This window comes from Lactuca serriola, chromosome 8 (assembly GCF_051521515.1).
Source record: "Lactuca serriola cultivar US96UC23 chromosome 8, Lser_US96UC23_V15, whole genome shotgun sequence".
NCBI classification, from domain to species: domain Eukaryota; kingdom Viridiplantae; phylum Streptophyta; class Magnoliopsida; order Asterales; family Asteraceae; genus Lactuca; species Lactuca serriola.
In genome coordinates, this window is record NC_136415.1 from 160,334,354 (window position 1) to 160,345,379 (window position 11,026).

The 11,026-nt window shown below is 29.1% G+C and overlaps 1 pseudogene across 1 annotated transcript; it reads right to left on the reverse strand.

Moving 5' to 3' along the window:
- Positions 1-412: 412 nt before the first annotated feature.
- Positions 413-10,139, reverse strand: LOC145071400 (putative receptor-like protein kinase At5g18500; annotated as a pseudogene). Its single transcript, XR_013690436.1, has 4 exons — positions 9,208-10,139; positions 8,905-9,123; positions 8,368-8,821; positions 413-713 (listed from the first exon to the last, which is right to left on the reverse strand). The product of XR_013690436.1 is annotated as a putative receptor-like protein kinase At5g18500 (transcript).
- Positions 10,140-11,026: the final 887 nt, after the last annotated feature.

The following is an 11,026-nucleotide window of genomic DNA, read 5'->3' on the forward strand; positions in this document are numbered from 1 at the left end:
TATTTATTCTAAATTATATTTTGTAATATTCTATTGAACTTTGTAGAGTTTAATGCATTGTAGGAAAAAAAAAGTATAGAATTGTAAGGATTGTAGAAACATGATATGACAATCTATTGAACTCTATGAAGTTCAATGCATTGTGGATGCCCTTAAGCGATGCTAATTATCAAGACATTCTACTATTAGAAATTCAATATAAAAATGTTACGCAACACCGACATATTCACCGTCATATTTACACAAATTAGAATCAAGGATATCGTGAAAAAAATATGGAATGTTGATTCAGATATGAGAATTTAGTTAAATTACTTATATAGAATTTAGTTTCAATTATCTATATGATAGATGCACGATTTTCATATTAAAAATATAAAAACCAATAAAATCGTTAAAAGTAAATCAGCACACTACATAACATAATTCTAATAAAAATAAAAGGATATTTGTTGCTCATCTCATAGCATAGTCTTTAGGTAGACACCTATACTGTCAATATAATAGCCAGCAATGCCATATAATCCAGCGAAAGAACCATCATCAAATGATACCGTGAAAGGCTTCCCTCTAACATTACCATAAGTTCCATGTGTTTTTTTGTTCGTCAAAAATGATATTGACGATATTACTACATGGCCAGGATCATTTCCCCTTGATAAGGAAATTGTTCCGTTGATCGCACTTATTTCTTCGTTCCAATCAAATATTACCTGAGCGACAATAAATACACAGAACACTATCTGAGCCATAAGGCACAATATTTACCTTTTAAGCATGCAATTAATATTTTGCACAATATTGTGATCGATAAAAAAAACCATGAACATGATCCTTCTAGACATATTTTGTTATTTATTTCTTATTGTGTATGTCTTTAACAAAAATTCATCAATATATATATATATATATATATATATATATATATATATATATATATATATATATATATATATATATATATAAAGGTTGAGAATGGAGAATCATTCTCAGCCACTCATTTAATCTAAGCATAAAAGACACGGTGGCAAACATGTAAATGTCGTAATAACCTTCAATCTCAAATACGTAACTATAGAGAATTCGATAATTGTTCGTTCATCATCAAAATTTTTCCTCCAACCTTCAATAATCATCCAGATTTCTTCAACTAAATTGGAATTTCTTCGCTGTTCATGAAATTGGAATCGGAGTTCTGGACTCGCAGTCACAGTCGACATTGAGGGACTTGGAATCGATACTCACAGGTTCCCAATCGGATTTTCGGAAATCAAAATCAAATTGAGAAATCGATCAGAGATAGGATGTCGCATCTGAAGTCAAAATCGGAAGTATATGACGATTTGGAATTGATAACTTGATGTTTTTAACATTTTTAAAATAGTTAACTTGTTTGCACTCCCAACTGTTTGATGAAATGCATAAACTAAATTACCACGTTATATTCACATATGAATATGTTTTCTCACCTGAATCAGTATATGATTATTAAAAACACAAAACAAATATGCAAGTGTGTATGTTATTCATATGTGAATAACATATAAAAATTATATATATTTGTCAAAATACCTTCAATATTCATAAGTGAATATACTATTTAATATTCATAAGTGAATATATCATCTAATATTCATAAGTGAATATATCATCTAATATTCACAAGTGAATATACTCTGTAATATTCACATGTGATATACCATGTAATACTATGTAATATTCACATATGAAATATCATTTAATACTCATAAGTGAATATACCATCTATTATTCACAAGTGAATATACTATGTTAATATTCACAAGTGAATTCATCGTCCAATATTAAAATATGAATATACTATGTTTATTATATTCTATATTCATATATGAATGATACTTAAATTGTAAAAAAACAAATAAATAAATAAATCATACTTTTTATTCATAAGTGAATAACGAATGTACTGTAATAAAACCTAATGCATTGTTATTCATTTATGAATAACGATAGCTGAAAATATAAAAAAAATAAATTTTTTATTTTATCTTAAAACTATATCAATATGGATGTCTATTTGTAGAGAATAAAAAATCATGAATTTTGGTATATTTAAAATCATTTTTTTTTTGAAAAAAATAGCTTATAAAAATTAAAATAAACGAAAAAAAAAAGAATGTTTTTGTATATATATTAAGGTATTGGTTAGCATACTTTTAAGTAAATATGTTATGTTGGAAAACACATGTAGATTCGTTTCCCGTTTCCGCGGGTACGTTGGAGGCTTTTGCGGTAAAAATAAATGATTGGCTGAGAATGATTCCCCATTCTCAATCTTTTTTTTCTCAATTTAACCCTCCCATATATATATATATATATATATATATATATATATATATATATATATATAATGGTAGTTTCAAATGTAGATTAACATCTATTGTGCGTACGTATGGAAAATGCTATTCTATGACAATGACTAAGAGAAAAGATTGTTTGGTAATGTAAATAAGTTTAATTTTACATAACTATTATAATTATTACGCATTCTTACAAATTAAATCGTCGAAAATGATATTATAGATTTTTTTATTCTCATTCTGATAAAATATATTCTTGATAATTGTATTTTTTTTAAATGAAAATTAGTGAAAAAGAGATGCGTGAAAACAAATATTTAAATAATTAATGATAATGCATGATAATGACGATAGCTAATTATCTATGTATGGTTGAATATATTCACATTATCAAATAATCAGTTTTTTTAGTCATTTTCACACACACACACACACACACACACACATATATATATATATATATATATATATATATATATATATATATATAAGCGATCCGTGAAAACAAATATTTAAATGATTAATGATAATGCATGATAATGACAATATCTATGTATGGTTGAATATGTTCACATTATCAAACAATCAGTTTTTTTAGTCATTTTCATATGTATATATATATATATATATATATATATATATATATATATATATATATATATATATATATAGGTTCAGGTTCATTTGAGACTATGCTAATTTTGTGAGACCGTGAGACCAAATATAAAAGTAATTTTAAAATGCAAAATAAATGGAAAAATCTAAAAATTCTTTTTTTAAATATTATTTTCGGAACTTGAATTAACTAAAATAAATAAAATTAAATAAAAAAATCCCATTTTTTTTTGAAAAATACTTGAAATATTCTAGTAGAATACTACAATGTACATATTCTAAAAACTAATTTTAAAATGCAAAATAAACGGAAAAATCCAAAAAATCTTTTTTTAAATATTATTTTCGGAACTTGAATTAAATAAATAAAATAAAAATAAAATAAAAATAAAAAATGTCGTTTTTTTTTACGTCAAATATTCTAATAGAATATTACTAGAATATGTAAAAAATGTATTTTTTTTTTTAATTTTTTTGGTATTTTTTTTATTTTTTTTTGGAAAATATATATTTCGAAAATAATATTGGAAATTTTTTTTTCAAAAAATTTCAATTATTTTGAATTTTAAAAATGTTTTTGTTTTATCTATTAAATGAGTGGTTAGGATTCTGTCGCACGGTCTCACAAAATTAGGCTAAGATTGCGTATATAAAATATATATATTGAAATTAAGACTATAAAACTGGCAAATGATTGTAATTACGTCCTAAAACTAGCAAAGGTTATCATTTTTTGTTTTCTACCCTCGTAAAACCAGTCATTTTTGAGTTTTTACCGGTTAACCGTTTATTTTGGTTTACCAACCGAATATAAGTGCTTTTTTCACAAGTATATAGGATCAAAGTTTAAAGTTTTGGACTAAGTATTATGTATTTTGTATTGGACTAAGTAAGTGCATATTTTGTATCAAACTAAATTAAAATTTGATTACATTTGTGAAAAAAACCCTCATATGTGAACGGTTACCAATGTTTATGTTTAGAAACAAGACAACATGCAACTTTTATATATATATATATATATATATATATATATATATATATATATATATATATATATATATATATATATATATATATATATATATATATATATATATATTGATATTTGGTAACTAAAACTAACTAATTATGGTCCTCAAAACTTATATAGTAAAATATATACGCATCCACTACTTACAAACTATTAGAAATTAATTATACATGATTACTAAACCTTCCATCATCAAGAAAATTATCTATATATTTTCAAGAGCCAAAAATTTTAAATTAAGACATGTGGTGTTGCTTTCTGATTACTTAGTAACACCTTTTTTTTTTTTTTTTTTTTTTTTTTTTTTTTTTTTTACCTCTAGCACCTTCTTAGTGTTTATTTCTAATGATTTTTTTTTGAAAAAGAAACATAAAAATTTTAACGGTACCTTTGAAGATGTTTCGTATTTCAGAACGATGGGCTTTAAAATGATCAAGGGAATGTCTCGAGCTTTATGGGGTGAAGTTTGGACCTTAAAGGAATGAAGTTTTAGGGCTAAGAGTTGAAGACTTAAGACTAAATGAGTTAGTTTTGAGCTTAAGTTGTTTTAATCTTTGCTAGATCATGAACTTCACAGAGCGACACATAAGGTGTCACGGTGTGAATCCCGTTTTTGGGCTTAGGCCATAGATCTCAGGATTTGCACCTATTTAAGGGTATCAAACCTAGGGTTCCAACATTGTCAGCCACCACCACTTCCATGAGCACCTCTAATGAAACCTTAGGCCCTGTTGAAGCATTGAAGCTCATTGTGTCTGTTAAACTCATTTCTAGGGATATTTGATGCTTTGTATGAAGAAAAGAAGGAAGACTAACCTTGGAAGCATTTCATATGGAGTTTTCAGCATTGATATCATCTATGGACCTTTGTAAGTTCAAAGATTCAAGCATTATGTATTTCCTTCCATAAATCAAAGAGTTGTTATGTGTTTGATCGATTTTTATGAGTTATAGTTCCTTTGTGGTTTATTCTTTTAGAGTTGGAGAACTCTGGAGTTTTGGATTCATGTTTGGTTCCTGATCATATGATGGAATAAATAGTACATGCAAGAGCTCGCTTTGCTCCATGCATATGGATAAGTGTCGTTTAGACACTTTTGGACTAAGGGCTTGAGGTTTAGCTTCATTAATCCATTGAAATTGATAAAGTTGAAAACTTTATCCATTAATGCCTTTGAAGATTCAGATTTAAAGTGTTGAGCTTTTAGACTTAAAGGATTAGGCTCTTAATGAGAAGGTTGTTAAGCTAGTTATTAAGGTGAGACTGCTTATGGCTCGCGGTGTGAGATTTAGGCAAATGGTGACTATTTGGTCATTAATCGATGACTTTGGCTTTCACCTTTGACCAATTTGAGCTTTGGTCAAACTTTGGTAGAATTGAATATTTGACTATGCACTAGTTTCAGTTTGAAATTAGGTGTTTTGTGTTAATTATCTATATTGTTAAGGTTACTATTTAGCTCATGTGAGTTTTGTTACTATACTATATGTTACAATATGTATCCTTTTATATATATATATATATATATATATATATATATATATATGATGTAGTGTGTTGTTAGGAAAGTAGACTGGTTTAGTCGGTTGTCTGTTGTTAGGTAGTTTATTTGACTATCTATATATGTCAACATATCATGCATTGAGTTGAAGGTGGATCAGTTACATGTTGTAGGCCAATACACTCAGGACGGACTAACTTTATGCTAAATGACACTATTTGTATGCATTGTATGAATATTATTGTGTGATATTTTTGGAAACTCGCTAAGGTTTATACTTATTGAAAAAATGGTTTTATCTTGATTAAAACTTTATTCAAAATGGACATTTATTTTAGTTTCAAATTGAAAAATTTATTGTAAAAAATAAGAATGTACAAAAATTAAATTATCTTATCTGATAGGACCTAAATTTCATGAGAAAATTATACCTACATTTTTAACAAAGAATAATAGTTCTTGATAATAATAAAAATATGATAAATTCATAGAAAGAAAAAATCAATATTTTGCGTTCATTATATATAATGTTAAACTAGAAAATGCCTCTACAAGCTTTCCGGGGATGCATACAAGGTTTTGCTAATAAAATTACATGAACTGTTTTTGAAAAACAAAAAAGTTCATAGGGACCATTTTTGTAACTTATTTTCTACATAGAGACAAAATCTCATTTTTTAAAATTTGTTATTAGGAAGGAGAATTTATGTAATTTTTTAAACATATGCATCATTCTTGCAAATATAATTTTGCACAAGGACCTATTATGTAAATTACAAAGACAGTTCTTGTAATTTATTTTCTATGTAGGGACCAAACATATGAAACCTACAAACATGCGAAGATATTAAAGATAAAGATGAAAAATGTCGATGTTCAAAATTAATAGTCTAAAAGTGACATTTTACATAGTAAGGGATAGAAAATGGCATTTGATAAAGTAAGTGGTGGAAAGTGCGAACATATGAAGTTTAGGGATTAAATGTGACAAAATAAAAATTTATTATGGCTAAAGTCTAAAATAAGAAAGTTTATGACTAAATTTTAAGATTATTAGTAGCCAAAGTTTAAAGTAACAAAATTTTGGGGAAAACTATAGAAATATATATTGTTGCAAAACATAAAATAAAGTCTTTAATGGCAAAAAGTATAAAAACCTAAAACTTTATAAATCATAACAAATTATGATTTTGATGACGATTTTGATCACATTAAATCTTTTTTTTTATCAGACATGGAAATTTGATGATGACATGGCAAATATAGTTTGCATGTCACCTTAGCTATAATTAGGGGGTAAAATATATAGATTTAAAAAAATTAGAGGCAATTTTTCCAATTTAAGATTAAGGCTGTGTTTGGTGTGCTACAGTTAGCTAGCTAGCTGATAAACTAATTTATTTTCTGAGATTTTTATGTTGTCGTGTTTGGTAAGCTAAAATGTAGCTTATAAGCTAGCTTTTTGAAAAGCTACTTACATTAACTTTTTAGGAGTTTTTAAATTTTTTTTGAAATACACCCCTTAATTAATTATAGAAACACATACTCTTACTTGTCCTTTTATATAATTTTATATATTTCAACTAGTTACCAAATGTTAATTTTTATCAGCTAGCTTTTTATTTAACAGCTAGCTTTTCAGCTAGTATGCTAAAGATAGCCTAAACTTAATCTCTTTCGGTATAAATCTAAAATGAAAGTTATAACTAAAAAAAGGGATTTAAGTGTACTGCATTCAGTGGCGAACCTATGTAGGGCATTTGGGGTCCCGGGCCACGGCTCAATTTCCGGCACGCAGTGTAATTTTTTTTTTTTTAGTTTTTTATATTAGGTGCACCCGCTTGAAGTACGAGGGACACCCCTATTAAAACAGTCTGCGTCCGCCACTGATTGCATTATCAATTATGCAAATTAAATATGAAAACTTGAAGTTGGGTTTAAAGTGTAAAATACATGAATCTCGTGGTGGAGTAGTGGGGTCACTATCCCATTTTAATTTGCAAAGTAAACCAAAAAGACAGATTTGCAAATTGTTTGGAAATTTACCCTATTTTTGTAAAAAACTCGAAAATACAATTCTGAAAACATAAAAACTAGGGTAAAATACAAAAAAACACAATCATTTATCTATCAACATTTAGAAAAACCCTTATATTTTTTTATATGCAGAAAAACCCTTACATTTTTAATTAGCATTCATATTAACCCTAATATTCGGTTTTTTAAAGAAATTATCGGTTGTTTTGTGACATGACATTTATGTTTTTGTTTTTAGGTTAACAAGGAAACATAAGTAAACGAAGTTGCCTTTTTTCTAATGTAAAACGTGAGAAATACATAATTTACTCAACGACCGTTTACTCAAGCAAGTATAAGTGACATTGATTTTTTTTCCATGTCAACCTAAAACCGAACAAGATAAATGTTATGTTCGAAAACAACGTGATAGCTTATTAAAAAAATAGATATTTGGGTAAATTTGAAAGGTAACTAAAAATCTAAAGGTTTTTCTGTATATAAATAAAATATAAGAGTTTTTCTGAATGCTGTAGATAAATGGTTGTACTTTTCTGTATTTTTCCTCCCTAAAAACTAATAAAATATGATATACTCCGTATGATAAAACTACAATTTCCTGCATTCAATGATGGTATAAATTGTTCTATGTTATACTTATATGTAACTTTTATTATTGAAACTAAAAATATTGTATAGAATATATGTCCAATAGTTTTTTGTGATCCGGTTGGATCACAACGCCATTTATCACGCATGTCCTTACTCCTTAGACATGTCCTCAGAAACATGCACTTCGGACAATATGAATATTTCTTTTAAGATTACGTATTTCAACTTTTTTTAGTTATGAGATGTTTACCTCAGAAACCGTTTCTCCACCATTCCAGCCACCAGCCTTTTCGTAGGTGTGTGTTACACCTCTATATTGTGTGGTGAAGATGAGAGAGTATATGAGATCACCATGATCAATGGTTATCTTCTTCAAATGTTGATGTTTCTCTAGTTGTAGATACCAGATGTTTTGTGGGCCTCCGGTTCCACTTTTTCCCCATGTTCCAACCCTTATGATTTCCTCATCAGGTTCAACATATATGCCAAAACTATCTATGTAATAACCAGCAACGCCATAAAACCCAACTAATTAAAGATCCTTTGTCCCATGGTATAGAGAAAACAGTTTTTGTTACTCGACCAAAAGGTCCATGAGCCCTTTTGTTCGTCTGAAAGGATAGTGACGAAATTATTGTAAAACCATCTCGTGAACCAATGGTTCCATTAATGCCAATTATTTCCTCATCACCTTTGAAGATGACCTGATTAACCCACCACACAGATTATTATAGTAAAAAGGATATGTATAATGTATTGATTGGTGGAGTAACGATGAGTTACTTACCTCGGAAACTGTTTCTCCACCGGCCCAACCCCCATACTTTTCAGAATTGTAAAAAACACCTCTAAATTCACTAGTGAACATGAGGGAGTATATTACGTTACCATGATCAATGGTTATCTTCACCAGCTTATGATATTTTTCAAGTTCAAATGACCATTTATTAGGAGGATTTCCACTTCGTCCCCATGTGCCAACCCTAATAAATCCTTTGCTATAAGCCTTGCAACAAAGAAAATATATAATTATTCAAAGTCAAAGATGAAATAGAGTTAAAAAGGCATAAGAGAGTCTTATGAAACTTACTTGAAGTTCTAATGCCTTCTCAAGTTTCTCAACAATCCAACCCATGGTTGGGCGTTCGCTTCGATTTTCTCTCAAGCACTGATATGCAGCCATTGAGAAAAGCTTTAACGAACGTATTTTCATTTGATTCATGAGATTGGGATCAATGATCTCATCTAATCTGTTGTCTTCACAACACACTTGGGCCAGAGAAGAAAGAAACCGACGTTCATCTTGATATCTTTCAATAAGTGCCAATCTTCCACATAAGATTTCAAATAACACTACTCCAAACGAATACACGTCAGACTCCTTTGTTAGAATTCCCGTTCTTACATATTGTGGATCAACGTAGCCGAAGGTGCCACAAGCATTAGTGACAAGAAAAGTGAACTCAACATTTGAAGGGCCTATTTTCGACAATCCAAAATCTGAGATTTTTGCTTCCCAATTCTCGTTTAAGAGAATGTTTGAACTCTTTATGTCCCGATGCAGGACCCTGTGTTGAAGTCCCACGTCATTATGAAGGTAATCAAAGCCACGCGCTGCACCAAGGCTTATTTGGAGACGTTGCATCCAGGAGAGGTTAGAGTCACTTAGATATTTGTCAAGGCTTCCATGTTTTGCATGCTCATACACGAGGATACTTTCTCCACCTTCATCACAAAACCCAATAAGAGAGATGAGGTTTTTGTGTTTATAGCGTGAAAGCATCTGAATTTCCATCAAGAACTCTTTGTCCCCTTGTCCCAATCTGCGGTCCAACCTCTTTACAGCAATGGTGCTTGGTTGTCCAGATATGGTGATTTCGCCTATGTAGACCTTCCCAAATCCACCTCGTGCAATGAAATTATCATCGCCAAAGTTATTGGTCGCTAACTTTATGTCTTTAAGTGGAATTTTTAAGTGTTGTACACCTTCCATCAGAGACATTGATGCAGCCAAACTCTCTTAAACCTCTGTCAATTAAATAACAAATGGGAGCTTAGTAGTTAAACACATGTTAAGCAGAATTAGTTGCAATCACTATTTATGTTCAAGATAGAGAAAGGTAAAGCACCAACTCTTCGTTAATTTCATGGTCTCAAATAAGCGGTTTATATTTTAATGGTCCTGAGTTTTCTGTCACAGGAATGATGAAAACAAATTCAATCATTGTAAAATTAGTATAACTTCTATTTCAATATGTAAAAATACTATATGCTCTAATATTGCGTATATATGCTAGTTTAAGGGGAACAGCAGATATATTAATTAAGAGCATCCGATTAAGGGAATAAAATGGAATGGAATATTCTAAGGATTCAGACTGAGAACATGAAGAAACATAATTCGATTCTCTCTGCATACAATGTTCTATCCTTCTAAGTGAGCTCACTTTAGATTTTTGAGTGTAAAAAAGCTTCCATGACTTCAAATTTTACTCAGAATTTTGGGTTGTAGATTTCACGTCAAATTGTCGTATTAAACTATGAAAACGTTTTGGAACCTAAAGTCTAAAAGTATGGTTTTATATATCTATAAGAATATCATAATGGAATTTCCAAATATGATTTCATTTAATAAAAGGGAAGTAAAGTAGCCTTGATAAAATCCATAAAAATAGCTAAAACACAAATTGTAGCGCATTAAGCAATTGAAGGCTTGAAATTTCAAAAGTTGAGGTGCTCTAAAAATTAAAAATCAATAGCAGTAGTAGAACACAAACCAAAACTAACCTGATCAGATTTGGAGCTTTTGAGGGTGGTTGGTGGTGATCTGAATTGATGAATGAAGATGAAAAAGGAAAGAATGAGAATGGAAATAATACATTGTTTCCTACAGCAGCGCAGGAGTCCTA